This window comes from Procambarus clarkii, chromosome 19 (assembly GCF_040958095.1).
Source record: "Procambarus clarkii isolate CNS0578487 chromosome 19, FALCON_Pclarkii_2.0, whole genome shotgun sequence".
Taxonomy (NCBI): Eukaryota; Metazoa; Arthropoda; class Malacostraca; order Decapoda; family Cambaridae; genus Procambarus; species Procambarus clarkii.
The window spans coordinates 34,082,732-34,102,430 of NC_091168.1; the positions used below are offsets into that span (position 1 = coordinate 34,082,732).

At 42.1% G+C, this 19,699-nt stretch overlaps 1 protein-coding gene across 1 annotated transcript in view; it reads left to right on the forward strand.

The window, feature by feature from the left end:
- Positions 1 to 3,648: 3,648 nt before the first annotated feature.
- LOC123757460 (HMG box-containing protein 1) overlaps positions 3,649 to 19,699 on the forward strand; it is a 43,031-nt gene continuing 26,980 nt past the window's right edge. The window contains exon 1 of the mRNA XM_045741096.2: positions 3,649 to 4,046. The gene's annotated coding sequence lies outside the window, so the exon portion shown is untranslated. The remainder of the gene's footprint in view (positions 4,047 to 19,699) is intronic.

Below are 19,699 nucleotides of genomic sequence, written 5' to 3' on the forward strand. Positions count from 1 at the left end.
TATATCAAGTCCCCCTGCAAGGTTAGGTTTATATCAAGTCCCCCTGCAGGATTTTAATCTGAAGTTGGTCTTCACAGAGGGCAGTTGGTACACGCCGGTCGAGAGGTCTCGCCAACTCTCTGAGGTGTTCCTGTACAATGTTAGTTCCTGAGATCTCACTGTCACTCACACGATGGGTATGGGGTCCACTACCACCCACAGGATGAGTATGGGGTCCACTACCACCCACAGGATGGGTATGGGGTCCACTACCACCCACAGGATGGGTATGGGGTCCACTACCACCCACAGGATGAGTATGGGGTCCACTACTACCCACAGGATGGGTATGGGGTCCACTACTACCCACAGGATGGGTATGGGGTCCACTACTACCCACAGGATGGGTATGGGGTCCACTACTACCCACAGGATGGGTATGGGGTCCACTACTACCCACAGGATGGGTATGGGGTCCACTACTACCCACAGGATGGGTATGGGGTCCACTGCCACTCACAGGATATGGGTATGGGGTACATAATAAACTAAACTACTAGGTACGACATATATATATATATATATATATATATATATATATATATATATATATATATATATATATATATATATATATATATATATATATGTCGTAGTTGTCGACATATATATATATATATATATATATATGTCGTTAGTTGTCTCTTCGGAGGTAAACCTCCGAAGAGACAACTAACACAACACCTATACCCCCTATTAGACTATTTTACAGGAACTTCTTTTCCACAGCTCATAAAACAGAGGAAAGGGTCCTGAAAGATATTGTTAATAGAAACGTTATCCCTACAGACAAAAATCAGAGGATACAACTGACGATTTACTATAAAACCAGAAAAACGGCCAGCCTACTCATGAGAAACTCTCCAGACACAAAACAGAACGCTTTAAAAGAGACTAACGTCGTCTATGCCTTCAAATGCCCACTTGGGGACTGTAAGCTCCAAAAAACCCAGTATATAGGCAAGACAACAACATCTCTTTCTAGGCGTTTAACGATGCATAAACAACAGGGCTCCATTAAGGAACATATAATCTCTTCCCATAACCAAACCATCGCCAGAGAAATCCTAGTAAACAACACAGAAATCATCGATAGATACAGCGATAGCAGGCGGCTTGACGTTTGCGAGGCACTACACATCAAGAAGTCAACACCAGCAATCAACAGCCAATTATTGCACAACTATATTCTACCCACCTCAAGACTCCGCTCCAATATAGAAGCATCAAGAAATATGGACCAATAGGCTTTCTACGAACACTTCTATTCAATACCCATTGTTTCTGTTCTGTCTTGTGTTGATACTTTTAATACCCTATTAATATCCCCTAGTGTTCTGTCTTGTGTTAATGCCACATCACCCTTCCCACCTCACTCAAATGTAATGCCACATCACCCTTCCCACCTCACTCAAAATCAGGGAAACGCAAGTTCTAATCAGTTGTGTATTTGTGAAGTCTTTGAAAATGTAATAAGTTTTACGAAACGCGCCCGTGTCGCGTCAGACTAGAAATAAAAATGAATTTTGGAGAAGTGATTTTTGATTTACCTCCAACAGTGAAGCGTAATGTACGAAAGATTGAGAAAATTCGTGTTAGAATTATTAATCTTACTTTTTCGGTCATATTTAATAATATATGTCTACAGGAAAGACTGCTACCAAAATATACTAATATATATATATATATATATATATATATATATATATATATATATATATATATATATATATATATATATATATATATATATATATATATATATATATATATATATGATCTCGGGTCAAGGACCCTTTGTACATATTCGTTAGGCTTACCATTTTCTGTCCCACCCGGGGTTCGAGCCCGGGATTCCCAATTGTGAGTCGGGAACGAACCCGACTGTCCTCACAGCTTTGAACCCTTAGGCAACGCTTAGTTTGTCATTTTGTTTTAAATGTGCTGCTGCCCTTGTGAAGGACTAGAGAGTCTGGAGCAGAAACTAGCTATAAGTTTACTCTATCTCACAGGAGGTTAGTCATACATGGAATCACGGGAGCACAGGAAATGTTAGGTTGATTGATCTATTAGCCTCCACTTGTACACTCTGGGTACAGCACAAGAATATCTTCCAATATTCCTGAATGTATGAAGTAATTACAGAGCGTAAAGCACCTTATACTATTTGGTCTGAAGTCACTTCTAACAGGGCAATCACAGATATAGTGTTGGAGAGTATGTCCCAGCTCTTGTTCACATTGTTTACAATTGGAATGTTCACCATTGGGGGGTTCATTACCTACAGCCACCTGCCATAGATATCGATATCCCAGCATAACAGCCTAATTCTGGCAATTACAATGTCACACTGTCTAGTGGATGTTTTATGTTGCCCGTACATATAATTATTAGATCTAAACATGTCATAGCTCTTTATACTCGTGCTCTCTGGCCTTTGTGTGTCAGTAACTGCATAATAATAATTATTTATGCAGAAGTCATATATAATATGGGTAGTAGTATTGCGGGTACACTGTAAGATTACGATAGAGCGGTATCTGTTCATAGCGAATATTATATTAATGTGAGTTACACCGATTGGGGAAATTAGAATTTAAATTTGATGTATTGAACTTTGGATTCATTCATGTAGCCTGAATGCGAATATCCTTTAATCACATATTGAACAAGAGAATGTGTCTTTCTTTTGTAAATTGATCACTAAATTGCACGTTATTGCATTATTTTGTGTAACAGTGAACAAATAATAAATATCAGCACTGACTCTACCTAATATGTACCCTTTGCTACGCCAAAATGCCAAAGGTGACATAAATTATCTTGCCTTCCGAGCCCTTTGGAGAAGTATAAAATATGTTTAAGGACGGAAAGCCAAGTCAACAGACAGAAATGGACGGGGCGCAGGTTGGATGAGCAACTCTGACCAAAGCTAGGGGTAGGACCTTCTTTGGAGAAGTGGCCATGTCGTATTATGCATCTCTTTAATCCAGGATAATCTGGCTTTTGATATCCACTTTCATGCTTTATTTGCCGTTTGAATGGAGTTTAGGATATTATTTTCTTATGGATACGTTGCTTGGATAGCGGAGTGGGTTGGAAAGTGTAAATATGTGAGGAGTTTGGGTGGTGGGAGCAGATGACGCCCATGCTTACCTGCCTTCAATCCACCTGCTGTAGCCTCTAACGTCCTTGTCCTGCCAAGTAACTTATTTGCATATATTCGTTAATCCTCTTCTAATCACAACTCTACCCTTTATCAATTAAAATGATAATTATATTTATTATTATGGGTTAGAAAAGGGTTAAAAATAGTGTGTAATTTATTGGTTTAATATATGAGTATCCGTAAGGATTGATGTGGCAACGTCGGCCAACTCTGAGGTCATGGTCACGGAACATGGAGTAAAAAGTGCGCTCGGGCCGCCAAGTCTCTTAAAACTTACTCGCACCTCGTGCCGAGCGGATCTAACCCTCCTCCGTCCCTGGCTCGATAATTCCACCTCGAAGCGACTTGAAATTACGAGTTCCATGAGGCCATGGTCGCCCATAAGCCTGAAATGTCGCGCGCCCGAGGGGTTATTTCCCGCGGAAGAGTATTGGAACCTTGTTGATTAGCGGTGTTTTGTTTTGGCGAGGGCAGTAGCGAAGGGTCTCTCTTGGTAAGTGCCTTTCCCCTCCGCGTCAAACTCCGTGCCATGGCGCCCGCACCTCGCTGACACTTTCACGGAGCCCTAGCGACGTCGGCTTGCCACTAGAAATGGGCGCAGGAGCCGCCATGAGCAGCCAGTAGTGAAGTGGTGGCCCGCACTGGACTATTTTTTTTTCTACTTCTTATTCTTCTTCTTGAAAGACGGGGGGGCAAAGATGTGCACTTGTTGATTGTGGTCTGCGAGTCCTTGTCGTCGTCGTCGTCGTCGTCGTCGTCGTCGGGGCAGCCGCCGCTACACACTCCACGACCTGCTGCTGCTGCTCTCTCTCGCCACACACTCACCGGTATTGTCACAGTAAGTCCGTCCTCACGCTGTTAACGCAACTCTAAGTTCTCTCTCTCTTGTGCTGTCAACACAACACTAGGTCCAGTCTCTTGCCGTTAGCACCGTTAACACAACAGTAAGTCCATCCACACACCGTTAACACAACAGTAAGTCTATCCTCACACTATTAACACAACAGTAAGTCCATCCTCACACCATTAACACAACAGTAAGTCCATCCTCACACCGTTAACACAACAGTAAGTCCATCCACACACCGTTAACACAACAGTAAGTCCATCCTCACACCATTAACACAACAGTAAGTCCATCCTCACACCATTAACACAACAGTAAGTCCATCCTCACACCATTAACACAACAGTAAGTCCATCCACACACTAGTGTTAGTAATGTGAGGATGGACTCACAATTGTGTAAATAGTGTGGTGATAGACTCACTGTTGTGTTAAAATAGTGAGTCCATCCTCATACCTTTAACAATGTTAATATGAGAGTAGGTTCAGTCTTAGTGTTAAGATAACAGCGAGTCTATGTGTGCCCTCCATACCAATAACTCATAACAGCAAGATCATTTTCCTTTCTCTAACACACCTGTAAGATCACTCTCCTTTCTTCCACACTGATAACTCGCCAGTGAGATCACTTTCCTTTCCCTTACACACCTGTAAGATCACTCATCTTTCTTCCACTGATAACTCACCAGTGAGATCACTTTCTCACACCTGTAAGATCACTCTCCTTCCCTCCACACTGATAACTTACCAGTGAGATCACTTTCCTTTCCCCTACACACCTGTAAGATCACACTCCTTCCCTCCACACTGATAACTCACCAGTGAGATCACTTTCCTTTCCCTTATACACCTGTAAGATCACACTCCTTCCCTCCACACTGATAACTCACCAGTGAGATCACTTTCCTTTCCCTTACACACCTGTAAGATCACTCTTCTCTCTATACTCCTCCCACATTAACAGAACTGTAAGATCACTCTTCACTACATGCATGCCATTTAACATAATCATAAGATCACACTATATTTTTTTGCAGTAATCATAAGATCACTCTCCTTCCTTCCCGGCTGTTAACACACCCGTAACTCTTCCCGCTGCATCGTCTGTCACTTCTCCACAAACCTGATACACAACTGTCAAAACTCTCCTTGGCATTTTGCTCTTGACATTTACAATGAATTAATGGAATTCAGACTTCCTTGTCATCGGGTAGCTTAAATTACCAGAATACTTGTTTCATAAAAATACATTAGGACAGTATTGAAATTTGTATTATATTTTGTAATTGGGATCCAATTTCAAATGGGATATATTATCATCGATATATGGGCTGGCTGTTCCAAACTGAAGTGAATGTTTGTTACTCGGTATGGATGTAATTCTTGCGTATATTATTGCTATGGAGTTGAGAAATACTGTAATGGAATTGTAATTCAAGACAGTACTATGTACTTCTTTATGATAATAATAATTTTTATTTGCAAGAAGGAACAATAGGTTGGTGAGATTACATTGGACTGTTATTTTTACATTCATGCAAAGGCACTAAAACACACACACAATGTTTCAGGCAGGAAACGCTTTCATAATTATAGGCTGTGAAACTTATTATAAAGTGGGTTTACCAGTGTTTTTAATTGTTTTTCTTCTGAATTGTTGCATTTTACTAGATAATCTCTAGTTATTATTGTTGCCATAATTAGTCTTGCTATTATTATTTTGAGAAAGTTGGCAAATGTACCATACTGGTAACACAGTTTTGGTCTAATTTAAATTTTTGATCCGCATAATTTAATTTTCAATTTTACATACTTGTTTGACTATTAAAATTTGTGTATGGCTTTGTTTAATAAACGGTATCAATTTTCTACAGAAGTACAGTATCCATAACTCCAAATTACATTTAATCCTCAGAAATAATGATGATAATAATAATAATAATTAGGATGCAAACACATGGGATGCAAACACATGGGATGCAAACACATGGGATGCAAACACATGGGATGCAAACACATGGGATGCAAACACATGGGATGCAAACACATGGGCTGCAAACACATGGGATGCAAACACTTGGGATGCAAACACTTGGGATGCAAACTCTTGGGATGCAAACTCTTGGGATGCAAACTCTTGGGATGCAAACACTTGGGGTGCAAACACTTGGGATGCAAACACATGGGATGCAAACACATGGGATGCAAACACATGGGATGCAAACACATGGGATGCAAACACATGGGATGCAAACACATGGGGTGCAAACACATGGGGTGCAAACACATGGAATACAAACACATGGGATGCAAACACATGGAATACAAACACATGGGATGCAAATCACATTGTACACCAGTTGATTCATGAATGGATTATAAATTCTACCTTACCTAACCTTCCCCAACCTAACCCAACCAAGCCTAACACCTAACACTGAACAAATACATCCTAACCTAGCAAAATATATACTGTATATATATATATATATATATATATATATATATATATATATATATATATATATATATAATATGGTTTAGACAATCAGAAAATTAGATATATCTTAAAGCTTCTACTGTATATGCTTTGATGGTACAGGAACACATTATAGGTACAGTAATAACAAATTACTACAGTATTATCTACAGTTATATTATTAGTAAATTAGTTTTTGTCAATGCAAATATTACCACTAAATCTTTAGCAGTATCTTGTATGTAATTGAATTGCCAATTTTCACACTGGCCAATATTTAGCATTTTCTGGTGGTTTTAGTGGTAGTTCATATATGGGTCCCAGCATCTGTTTATTGCTGTCAACAACTTATTGGGATTTGATAGGTAAAATAATTTTTTGTGAGTTGGGGGGGGGGGGGGTTGGAGATTGAAGTGTGGAGGGTTTTAGAACTGTAAGCCATATGCTGGCCTCTTGTTTGACAGTGCACTACAGCATTACATAGTGTGTGCATGTCGTTTCATAGTTGCGTGCATGGCATATATGTACATACTGCATGCGTGCTATTACTTAGTGCTGGATGGCTTTTGAAAATAGTGTGCATGACATTTTGTGGTTGAATGCATGCCTTTACATAGTGCGCGCATGCCACCACATAGTGCGCGCATGCCACCACATAGTGCGCGCATGCCACCACATAGTGCGCGCATGCCACCACATAGTGCGCGCATGCCACCACATAGTGCGCGCATGCCACCACATAGTGCGCGCATGCCACCACATAGTGCGCGCATGCCACCACATAGTGCGCGCATGCCACCACATAGTGCGCGCATGCCACCACATAGTGGGCGCATGCCACCACAGAGTGCGCGCAGGCCACCACATAGTGCGCGCATGCCACCACATAGTGCGCGCATGCCACCACATAGTGCGCGCATGCCACCACATAGTGCGCGCATGCCACCACATAGTGCGCGCATCCCACCACATAGTGCGCGCATCCCACCACATAGTGCGCGCATCCCACCACATAGTGCGCGCATCCCACCACATAGTGCGCGCATCCCACCACATAGTGCGCGCATCCCACCACATAGTGCGCGCATCCCACCACATAGTGCGCGCATCCCACCACATAGTGCGCGCATCCCACCACATAGTGCGCGCATCCCACCACATAGTGCGCGCATCCCACCACATAGTGCGCGCATCCCACCACATAGTGCGCGCATCCCACCACATAGTGCGCGCATCCCACCACATAGTGCGCGCATCCCACCACATAGTGGGCGCATGCCACCACAGAGTGCGCGCAGGCCACCACATAGTGGGCGCAGGCCACCACATAGTGGGCGCAGGCCACCACATAGTGGGCGCAGGCCACCACATAGTGCGTGCATGCCACCACATAGTGGGCGCAGGCCACCACATAGTGGGCGCAGGCCACCACATAGTGGGCGCAGGCCACCACATAGTGGGCGCGTGCCACCACAGAGTGCGCGCATGCCACCACATAGTGGGCGCAGGCCACCACATAGTGGGCGCAGGCCACCACATAGTGGGCGCAGGCCACCACATAGTGGGCGCAGGCCACCACATAGTGGGCGCATGCCACCACATAGTGGGCGCAGGCCACCACATAGTGGGCGCAGGCCACCACATAGTGGGCGCAGGCCACCACATAGTGGGCGCAGGCCACCACATAGTGGGCGCAGGCCACCACATAGTGGGCGCAGGCCACCACATAGTGGGCGCAGGCCACCACATAGTGGGCGCAGGCCACCACATAGTGGGCGCAGGCCACCACATAGTGGGCGCAGGCCACCACATAGTGGGCGCAGGCCACCACATAGTGCGTGCATGCCACCACATAGTGGGCGCAGGCCACCACATAGTGGGCGCATGCCACCACATAGTGCGTGCATGCCACCACATAGTGCGCGCAGGCCACCACATAGTGCGCGCAGGCCACCACATAGTGGGCGCATGCCACCACATAGTGGGCGCATGCCACCACATAGTGGGCGCAGGCCACCACATAGTGCGCGCATGCCACCACATAGTGCGCGCATGCCACCACATAGTGGGCGCATGCCACCACATAGTGGGCGCATGCCACCACATTGTGCGCGCAGGCCACCACATTGTGCGCGCAGGCCACCACATAGTGGGCGCAGGCCACCACATAGTGCGTGCATGCCACCACATAGTGGGCGCAGGCCACCACATAGTGCGTGCATGCCACCACATAGTGCGCGCAGGCCACCACATAGTGCGCGCATGTCACCACATAGTGCGCGCATGCCACCACATAGTGCGCGCAGGCCACCACATAGTGCGCGCAGGCCACCACATAGTGCGCGCAGGCCACCACATAGTGCGCGCATGCCACCACATAGTGCGCGCATGCCACCACATAGTGCGCGCATGCCACCACATAGTGCGCGCATGCCACCACATAGTGCGCGCATGCCACCACATAGTGCGCGCAGGCCACCACATAGTGCGCGCATGCCACCACATAGTGCGTGCAGGCCACCACATAGTGCGCGCATGCCACCACATAGTGCGTGCAGGCCACCACATAGTGCGCGCATGCCACCACATAGTGCGCGCAGGCCACCACATAGTGCGCGCATGCCACCACATAGTGCGCGCATGCCACCACATTGTGCGCGCAGGCCACCACATAGTGTGTGCATGCCACCACATAGTGCGTGCATGCCACCACATAGTGCATGCATGCCACCACATAGTGCGTGCAGGCCACCACATAGTGCGTGCATGCCACCACATAGTGGGCGCAGGCCACCACATAGTGCGTGCAGGCCACCACATAGTGCGTGCAGGCCACCACATAGTGCGTGCATGCCACCACATAGTGCGTGGAGGCCACCACATAGTGCATGCATGCCACCACATAGTGGGCGCAGGCCACCACATAGTGTGTGCATGCCACCACATAGTGCACACATCCCACTGGATGGATAGTTTACTCAAATGATGTGCAGTCTCATAGTGTCATAATAACATGTTCACCTTTACCAACCTGACTTGTCCAGTTACATTTTGATTTTCTGGATAAATTCCATTCTACATTAGGAAAGATTAGCTTATTGCAAACTCAACAATGCTATTGAGGAATGTTTAGTTAGTTTATAGCTAGGATATTTTAGGTTAGTTTGATTAGTGATGAGTTTAACTTAAGTCTGTAAATGTAAGCACCACAGGCCACCTACTAATATGTAGTGATAATTCCTTTGTGAATAGTGAAATAAACTGCATGCAGTATGTACAGTGTTCATTGAATATGTAGATGTTCGGAATAATTTGAAATTGATGTGTTTTTTCTTTGTCAGTTAATATTTATTTTGGCATCGACTGTCATGCCCCTTACAATATTTGAACAATGTTTGCTTGATGGGTGACATTTCTCTCTCAACATATTTTTTCCCCAAGTTGTGGTCCTGCTGCAGCTTTACAATTGCAGTGTGCATATTGCACAGGTTTGGGTGAGGATGCTGCATTCATTTCACTACCCCATCTCCCACTTCCATGGAGTGGAGTGGCATCAGTCTAGGGTTCCAACATGTCATCTGACAAAGGTTATAGGGAAAATGAATCATCTTGCTCGTAGTTCTCATCTTAAAATGTCACTTCCCTAATTACAGTATATGATGATGATGATGATAATAAAATCATTTAAATTGATGCAATAAAGATTAGAACATGTTACAGTGGTTATTAGTAAGTACTGTACATAAATTGTATATTGTATGACATTGCTGATATGCAAAAAATTCTGGCATTATATCGTAGCTTCTGTGGTGTCACCTGGAAAAGGAGAGTTAAGCAGGCACAGTTAACCGTCACTTTACCCCAAGGTACCCCCAAGGTACTTTAAGATTTACTGTACTTATTCCTAAGCCAAATAAAATATAATTATGGTGTATTTCGTACAATACCCCAGCCCTTACAGTTGAATCAGGTAGAGCAGTTAACAATGAATGTGTTCGGTACCTGGTACAGTGTTTCTAATTTTAGGTGAAGTGTCATTCCCCAGTGTTTAGTTTTTGTTAGTTTGTTACATCCCATTGTTTAGATATTAAAGCTGGGCATTATTATTTGTTCTGAATATGGATAGGCATGTGTGTGTGTGTGTGTGTGTGTGTGTGTGTAATTACCTAAGTGTAATTACCTAAGTGTAGTTACAGGATGAGAGCTACGCTCGTGGTGTCCCGTCTTCCCAGCACTCTTTGTCATATAACGCTTTGAAACTACTGACGGTCTTGGCCTCCACCACCTTCTCACTTAACTTGTTCCAACCGTCTACCACTCTATTTGCGAAGGTGAATTTTCTTATATTTCTTCGGCATCTGTGTTTAGCTAGTTTAAATCTATGACCTCTTGTTCTTGAAGTTCCAGGTCTCAGGAAGTCTTCCCTGTCGATTTTGTCAATTCCTGTTACTATTTTGTATGTAGTGATCATATCACCTCTTTTTCTTCTGTCTTCTAGTTTTGGCATATTTAATGCTTCTAACCTCTCCTCGTAGCTCTTGCCCTTCAGTTCTGGGAGCCACTTAGTAGCATGTCTTTGCACCTTTTCCAGTTTGTTGATGTGCTTCTTAAGATATGGGCACCACACAACAGCTGCATATTCTAGCTTTGGCCTAACAAAAGTCATGAACAATTTCTTTAGTATATCGCCATCCATGTATTTAAATGCAATTCTGAAGTTAGAAAGCATAGCATAGGCTCCTTGCACAATATTCTTTATGTGGTCCTCAGGTGATAGTTTTCTATCTAGAACCACTCCTAGATCTCTTTCTTTATCAGAATTCTTTAAAGATTTCTCACATAATATATAGGTTGTGTGGGGTCTATGTTCTCCTATTCCACATTCCATAACATGACATTTATTAACATTAAATTCCATTTGCCAAGTGGTGCTCCATATACTTATTTTGTCCAGGTCTTTTTGAAGGGCATGACAGTCATCTAAATTTCTTATCCTTCCTATTATCTTAGCATCATCAGCAAACATGTTCATATAATTCTGTATACCAACTGGTAGATCATTTATGTACACAATAAACATCACTGGTGCAAGAACTGAACCCTGTGGTACTCCACTTGTGACATTTCTCCATTCTGATACATTGCCTCTGATTACTGCCCTCATTTTTCTATCAGTCAGAAAATTTTTCATCCATGATAGAAGCTTACCTGTCACCCCTCCAATATTTTCCAGTTTCCAGAACAACCTCTTATGTGGAACTCTGTCGAAAGCCTTTTTTAGGTCCAGATAGATGCAGTCAACCCAACCATCTCTTTCCTGTAATATCTCTGTGGCTCGATCATAGAAACTGAGTAAATTCGATACACAGGATCTTCCAGATCGAAAACCATACTGTCTGTCTGATATTATATCATTTCTCTCTAGGTGTTCTACCCATTTAGTTTTGATTAGTTTTTCCAATACTTTCACTATTACACTTGTTAATGATACAGGTCTATAATTGAGGGGGTCTTCCCTGCTGCCACTTTTGTAGATTGGAACTATGTTAGCCTGTTTCCACCCGTCTGCTACGATTCCTGTACACAGGGATGCCTGAAAGATCAGGTGAAGTGGAATGCTGAGCTCAGATGCACATTCTCTCAGAACCCATGGTGAAACGCCATCTGGGCCAGCTGCTTTGTTCTTACCGAGCTCCTTGAGCATTTTTTCCACTTCGTCTCTAGACACCTCTATGTGTTCTATGTTGTTCTCTGGAATTCTTATTGTATCTGGTTCCCTAAAGATTTCATTTTGTACAAACACACTTTGGAACTTTTCGTTTAGTGTTTCACACATTTCCTTTTCATCTTCCGTGAATCTATTTCCCATTTTCAACCTCTGAATATTATCCTTTACCTGCAATTTGTTGTTTATGAATTTATAGAATAGACCTGGTTCTGTTTTACATTTGTCCGCAATCCCTTTTTCAAAATTTCTTTCTGCCTCTCTCCTCACTGCCGTGTAGTTGTTTCTCGCATCTTTGTATCGCTGGTATGTTTGGGGGTTCGGCCTCTTCCTGTATTGATTCCATTTTTGTGTCTTTCGGTCTCTAGCCCTCTCGCAATTTCTATTGAACCAATCCTGTTTCCTAGTTCTGCATCTCTGTTTTGGTATAAATTTTTTTGTGCCTTTATCATATATTTCACAAAACTTGCCATACATCTCATTCACTTCCTTGCCTAGCATCAAGTCTGTCCAATTATACTCGCTAAAAAAATTTCTAAGGTCACCATAATGTCCTCTCCTGAAGTCTGGTTTTTCAACTGCTTCAACCTCCTTATTTTCTTCCAGCTTATAACGCATTGCATACTTTATTCCCAAAAAGACATGGTCACTTTTACCCAAGGGAGGAAGGTACTGAATGTCAAATATCTCTTCCTCCTTCCTGGTAAATATCAAATCTAGCATGGAGGGAACGTCCCCTTCCCTCATCCTCGTAGCTTGTTTAACATGTTGATACAAGAATGTTTCCAGGATGAGGTCTACAAATTTACAGGTCCAAAAATCTTCTGTTTTAGCTTCATATGCTTCCCAGTCTATGGATTTCAAGTTGAAGTCACCGACTATCAACAGTCGTGATCTATCGTTATCCGCTCTCGCTATAATCTCTCTCATTATTGTTATAAGACCTTCACGTTTACTATCTAGCTCCTCCTTTGACCATGTGCTGCTTGGCGGTGGACTATATGCATTTATCATCATTAGTTTATCATCCTCATAGCAGATCTCTAGTGCTATTATGTCAACTTCTTGTGGATTGGCAGTCATTATTTCCTTCACCTTTAGGTGTTCTTTTACCAGCACAGCAACGCCACCGCCTTTCCTAATTTTTCTGTCCCGTCTCCAAATTGAGTAGCCCCTTGGGAATATGACCTCATTTAAAATTACATCTTCAAGTTTTGTCTCCGTGAGTGCAACAATGTCTGGTGTCTGCAGCTGTATTACATCACTTAACTCCAGTATCTTCGATCTCACTCCATCTATGTTGGTGTATGCAATCTTCAGGAACTTGTTCCCCCTCTCCTTATTCTTCACTCCCCCTCTCTCTATTGATTTTGTTGGTTTGCCTTTATGTACCACTTTACTGGTTTGCCTACCCCTATCACTTTGTAGAAAAAAGAATTTATTTCTTCTTCATTCCTGCTCTCATTTAAATGTTTTGCCTCGGCGAGGTTCAGTTTCAGCTTCTCTCTATCTTCTTTTGAAAGATCTCGTCTTAATGACCACCCTTTCCCATCCTCATCCCTTTGCAATTTTCTAGCATTCCTTAGTACTTCTTCCATCTGTTTGGCACCGTTTAGGGTGATCCTCAAAGGTCGATCTTTCCCTTTTACGTACCTGCCTATTCTCCTGTAGTCGCACACATTCTCTCTGTTTGTAAGACCTTCCACGAGGCCAACAATTTTATCTACTACTTTAGCTTCTTCTACAGCTCTTTCTGACCTAGATGTTATCGCCTTTTCTTTGCAGCCAAAAATGATCAGGGACTTACTCCGATCAACTGTGTTTTGCACCAACTTCGGGTTAGATGCCAATTCTTTCCTCACTTCTAGCCTAATGTTTGTTTTATCTTGGTTGCTGCAGTGTTTGACTTCCTTTACTGCTTCTTCTATTTTTTCCTTCTCCTTGGCCACTTGTGCATAAGTGAGTTGCATATCTTTCTTGCACTGTTCTATTCCCTGTGTAACTTCCTCCATCTGTGCTGACAAAAGCTGTTTCTCCTGTTGAATTTCCTTGCCTAACCTATTGTAGTCATTTATGTTTAAATTTACTTTAACTTCTTCCAAAGCTATTTTTAAGAGTTTATTTTCTTCTTCCATGGCTTTGCAATTTGTTTCCAATTGATTCTTATCCTTGCGCAAGTCTTTCACTAAACCCTCAAGACATAAAACTTTGCTATTCAAATGGTCATTACTTTCTTTCAATTTACTAATTATTTCTACATGAGAGTTCACTATAGTATCTAAATTTACCAACTTGTTATGTAGACTACTAATATCAATGCTTTCTTCATTGAATCCCTCAAAATCAAGCTCTGTTTTGTTTTTCCCCTTGCCAGTGGCCATCTTGAATGTTCTTCTCTGCACTGTAAACACTAGGGCAACTTTTTCTCATCCGATTTTTCACTTCCCTTAGCACTTTCCTGTTATCTCACCTATTTTTCAAGAGCACTATACCTTTATGTTCTCTGGGACACCACTCACTACCATCAACCTGTACTACAATACTTAGGATTGTTGAAATATGCTGGAGCTCCTCTGCTGCAAGTGTTGACCCTAGGGGTGTCACCTTTTGAATCACCTTTTGAAGTGTGTGTGTGTGTGTGTGTAATTACCTAAGTGTAATTACCTAAGTGTAGTTACAGGATGAGAGCTACGCTCGTGGTGTCCCGTCTTCCCAGCACTCTTTGTCATATAACGCTTTGAAACTACTGACGGTCTTGGCCTCCACCACCTTCTCACTTAACTTGTTCCAACCGTCTACCACTCTATTTGCGAAGGTGAATTTTCTTATATTTCTTCGGCATCTGTGTTTAGCTAGTTTAAATCTATGGCCTCTTGTTCTTGAAGTTCCAGGTCTCAGGAAGTCTTCCCTGTCGATTTTATCAATTCCTGTTACTATTTTGTACGTAGTGATCATATCACCTCTTTTTCTTCTGTCTTCTAGTTTTGGCATATTTAATGCTTCTAACCTCTCCTCGTAGCTCTTGCCCTTCAGTTCTGGGAGCCACTTAGTAGCATGTCTTTGCACCTTTTCCAGTTTGTTGATGTGCTTCTTAAGATATGGGCACCACACAACAGCTGCATATTCTAGCTTTGGCCTAACAAAAGTCATGAACAATTTCTTTAGTATATCGCCATCCATGTATTTAAATGCAATTCTGAAGTTAGAAAGCATTGCATAGGCTCCTTGCACAATATTCTTAATGTGGTCCTCAGGTGATAGTTTTCTATCTAGAACCACTCCTAGATCTCTTTCTTTATCAGAATTCTTTAAAGATTTCTCACATAATATATAGGTTGTGTGGGGTCTATGTTCTCCTATTCCACATTCCATAACATGACATTTATTAACATTAAATTCCATTTGCCAAGTGGTGCTCCATATACTTATTTTGTCCAGGTCTTCTTGAAGGGCATGACAATCATCTAAATTTCTTATCCTTCCTATTATCTTAGCATCATCAGCAAACATGTTCATATAATTCTGTATACCAACTGGTAGATCATTTATGTACACAATAAACATCACTGGTGCAAGAACTGAACCCTGTGGTACTCCACTTGTGACATTTCTCCATTCCGATACATTACCTCTGATTACTGCCCTCATTTTTCTATCAGTCAGAAAATTTTTCATCCATGATAGAAGCTTACCTGTCACCCCTCCAATATTTTCCAGTTTCCAGAACAACCTCTTATGTGGAACTCTGTCGAAAGCCTTTTTTAGGTCCAGATAGATGCAGTCAACCCAGCCATCTCTTTCCTGTAATACCTCTGTGGCCCGATCATAGAAACTGAGTAAATTCGATACACAGGATCTTCCTGATCGAAAACCATACTGTCTGTCTGATATTATATCATTTCTCTCCAGGTGTTCTACCCATTTAGTTTTGATTAGCTTTTCCAATACTTTCACTATTACACTTGTCAATGATACAGGTCTATAATTGAGGGGGTCTTCCCTGCTGCCACTTTTGTAGATTGGAACTATGTTAGCCTGTTTCCACACGTCTGCTACGATTCCTGTACACAGGGATGCCTGAAAAATCAGGTGAAGTGGAATGCTGAGCTCAGATGCACATTCTCTCAGAACCCATGGTGAAACGCCATCTGGGCCAGCTGCTTTGTTCCTCCCGAGCTCCTTTAGCATATTTTCCACTTCATCTCTAGACACCTCTATCCGCTCTATGTTGTTCTCTGGAATTCTTATTGTGTCTGGTTCTCTGAAGATTTCATTTTGTACAAACACACTTTGGAACTTTTCATTTAATGTTTCACACATTTCCTTTTCATTTTCCGTGAATCTGTTTCCCATTTCCAACCTCTGGATATTATCCTTTACCTGCAATTTGTTGTTTATGAATTTGTAGAATAGGCCCGGTTCTGTTTTACATTTATCTGCTATCCCTTTTTCAAAATTTCTTTCTGCCTCTCTCCTTACTGCTGTATAATTGTTTCTCGCATCTTTGTATCGCTGGTATGTTTGGGGGTTTGGCCTCTTCCTATACTGATTCCATTTTTGTGTCTTTTGGTCTCTTGCCCTCTCACAATTTCTGTCGAACCAATCCTGTTTTCTGGTCCTGCATCTCTGTTTTGGTATAAATTTTTTTGTGCCTTTATCATATATTTCACAAAACTTGCCATACATCTCATTCACTTCCTTGCCTAGCATCAAGTCTGTCCAATTATACTCACTAAAAAAATTTCTAAGGTCACCATAATGTCCTCTCCTGAAGTCTGGTTTTTCAACTGCTTCAACCTCCTTATTTTCTTCCAGCTTATAACGCATTGCATACTTGTGTGTGTGTGTGTGTGTGTGTGTGTGTTGCCAGTAATTCAATCTGTCCTCTCGCCTGCATGTTGCATTTTTATGGATCTGACCAATCTGTTTAAAATGTAACCTTCCAAGTTAGTGAAAAAAAAATCCTGCAAATATTGACATTTTCTGTGTATTGACCTCTATAGGTTAGATGGGTTGCGTGGGTTTGTTATGTTCGGGTTAGGCAAAAAAAAAAAAAGATGTATTTTCTACGAAGACTGCAAATTAAGAGAACGGAGTGCGTTAGTCATTTTGTGCCTTGCATGTTGAATGTGAAAATGCATTATGGGCACAGTGCTGTGTTGTATTTTTAATTTACTTTTATTTGGCTTATATTTTAACAAATGGTAGCATAATGTTAATCTGACTTTCTAAATGGCTTTTAAATGTATGAAATTTGTATGTAAATAAAGTATACCACAGGTATATGTGGAAATGTTGTGGTATACCACAGGTGTACCACAGTGTGTGTATTCCACAGGTATACTAGTGTGTGTATACCACAACATTTCAAGTCACCTACCACTTCAAGTTAAGTGTGGGTGACTTGCTTGCAATGCTTCTGTTTTCCTTCCGTCCCAACAGTATAAAACCATATTTATCTTTTGCATCCAAGTAATGTGGTTAATGGCCGAAGCATTCTCTAGGATTACTTTATATTTGTACATATTAACTGCTAAGCTAAAATACTGTACTAGGTTTACGTCTTCTGATTACATTTTCAGGCATTATTTTTGTTTAGTTTCAGGCATAATGTTTTTTTTTTTTATTCCAGACATTGTTTTTTGTGTTTAAAAGATAATTTTGTATTCTTTATTGACTCAAAATTAAAAGTATAGCAATGTAGAATAGGATTGATAACAAAAAGTATCATATTTATGCTATTTATTACTCGTATGTCAAACTAGATTTTAAAGATTTCATTGGGGGTCCTGTAGGACAGTGGTCTACATCCTCAACTCACAATTGAGGATCCGGGGGTCATTTCTGTCCCTGAGCAAGACTGAAATGATTGGTCTACATCCTCAACTCACAATTGAGGATCCGGGGGTCATTTTTGTCCCTGAGCAAGACTGAAATGATTGGACATGTTTCCTTTCACCTGATGTCTCTGTTCCCCCCTAGCAGTAAATAAGTATCTGGGAGTTAGGTGACTGTTATGAGTTCCATCTTGGAAAAATTGGCCTAGGGAGGACCTCGATAAGCTTAACAGGCCTTCTGGCCCCGACAACGGGAATTATACTGTGCAATACTGTAAACACTGTCTACGCCCACTAATCTGAATCATATGGGGGACAACCCCAATCCGAATCACACATACAGTATGTCCAAATTAGCCAACTTTCTTACAAAGAATGTAAAAAATACAAATTACAAATTTGCCTGTTTTTGTTACACAACATAATTTGTATTTCCACATTCAATAAACATAAATTTACATGGTTAAGGGAGGTTCTTCATGTAATAAATGTGAATGATAACAAATTTCAACTTAGCTTTTTGGTGTCAATGTCTGCTTGATTGATGAAGGATTTTGATTGTCTAATTCCCCTAACCTAGCCTAGGGGCCTGACAGCTGAGTGGATAGCGCTTGGGATTTGTAGTCTTAAGGTTCCGGGTTCGATCCCCGGAGGAGATCGAACACCTCCAGCTGCTTCCTGGGGGTGTGTAACAAAAAGGAGGCCTGGTCAAGGACTGGGCCGCGGGTATGCTGAGCTCCGAAATCATCTCAAGATAACCTCAAGAAGATAGCCTAGCTTAGACACAGCCTATCTAACCCTAAAATTACTGTACAAGTTCTTGGCTGCTGAGGCTTTGCTGGTTGAAGGTCTTTAACACTTATCTTAACAACCAAGGAGGCAAGCTAGGATCGATTCTAGCTTGCCTCCTTATTTTCATTTGTCTCTCTTATAATCGGCTCTTTGCCCTTTATTCCTCACAACAGATTGTCATATATCCACTGTGCAGTGCTGTGGGAACCATTTATACACAGCCTCATAACTGTGCATGCTTCACAGTTTTTCTGTTACAGTTTCTACTAGTCCCTATTCCCTCACTCTCACTAATAGTCAAGTATTACATAAATTGTTCTTTACGTTTCCTTATATCACACCAGCCACTTTGGCTGGATGGTAGGGGTGATGATCTCGCTTCATGCAGGTTGGCGTTCAATCCCCGACCATCCAAGTGGTTGGGCACCATACCTTTCCTTCACCCCCCCAACCCTCTCCATTCCCTTCCAAGTGCTATATAGTCGCAATGACTTAGAGATTTCTCCTGATATCTGCCCTTCCCCTTCAAATTATACCTCCTTATATCGCAGATACTTGTGGCTATCCTAGAATCCTTTGTAACACTGCACAACAGCCATTTTCAGTAAGCTCGGCCACTTGTAGCTTATTTTTAATATATGGCGTAATTTGCTAACACCTCCATAGTGATTGCTGCTGCTACCAGACATGGGCTTAACAAAAAACTATTAAAGTGTACAGTATTCAAGAAAAAGTTAGAAAAGGAAATCCTTCAGTAATGGAATGGCATTATGTAGACTCACACGAGGGGTGAAGACAATGATGGGCAGGTT